Source organism: Oxyura jamaicensis, chromosome 2, assembly GCF_011077185.1.
Source record: "Oxyura jamaicensis isolate SHBP4307 breed ruddy duck chromosome 2, BPBGC_Ojam_1.0, whole genome shotgun sequence".
NCBI classification, from domain to species: Eukaryota; Metazoa; Chordata; class Aves; order Anseriformes; family Anatidae; genus Oxyura; species Oxyura jamaicensis.
This window is the reverse complement of record NC_048894.1, coordinates 93,347,637-93,348,088: the sequence shown is the minus strand read 5'-3', so window position 1 is coordinate 93,348,088 and position 452 is coordinate 93,347,637. Positions and strand designations below refer to the sequence as shown.

General features: G+C 54.4%; 1 protein-coding gene across 1 annotated transcript in view; it reads right to left on the bottom strand.

The window, feature by feature from the left end:
• Positions 1 to 223, bottom strand: part of IRX1 (iroquois homeobox 1) — a 5,207-nt gene extending 4,984 nt beyond the window's left edge. Inside the window, exon 1 of the mRNA XM_035319804.1 lies at positions 14 to 223. The gene's annotated coding sequence lies outside the window, so the exon portion shown is untranslated. The remainder of the gene's footprint in view (positions 1 to 13) is intronic.
• Positions 224 to 452: the final 229 nt, after the last annotated feature.

The following is a 452-nucleotide window of genomic DNA, read 5'->3' as shown; positions in this document are numbered from 1 at the left end:
CTTCTCTCTTTACTGGAGTCAGGCAGGGCGAGAGAACAGAAATCGAGCCAGTAATTTTCTTTTTCCGTTCTGATTTCTTTCTGTGAGAGAGATATTGCAACCTAGGTGTGGAGGAGGAGGAGTGTGGAAGGATTCAGTGGGGTGTCTTTCCTCAAATCTCGGCTCTTCTGTGCTCCTAAATCCCTTAGATGTGATCTGATCAACAATTGAGCTCCAACTGATGTGTCTGCCCTTAGGTCCTAGGCTGATCTTTCAGATACAATTTGAAGTTGATGTTTTGATTGGCATCCACTTGAGCTGCAAGCGCCGCCCCGCGCCCCCGCCGGCCCCCCCGGTGCAGCACGTGGTGCGCAGCTCAGCCCGGGCCGCTTTCCTCCGGGCGTGCGTGCGTGCGTGTGTGTGTGTGTGTGTGTGCGTGTGCGTGTGTCCGCGCAGCTGTTGTGCTGTGCTGT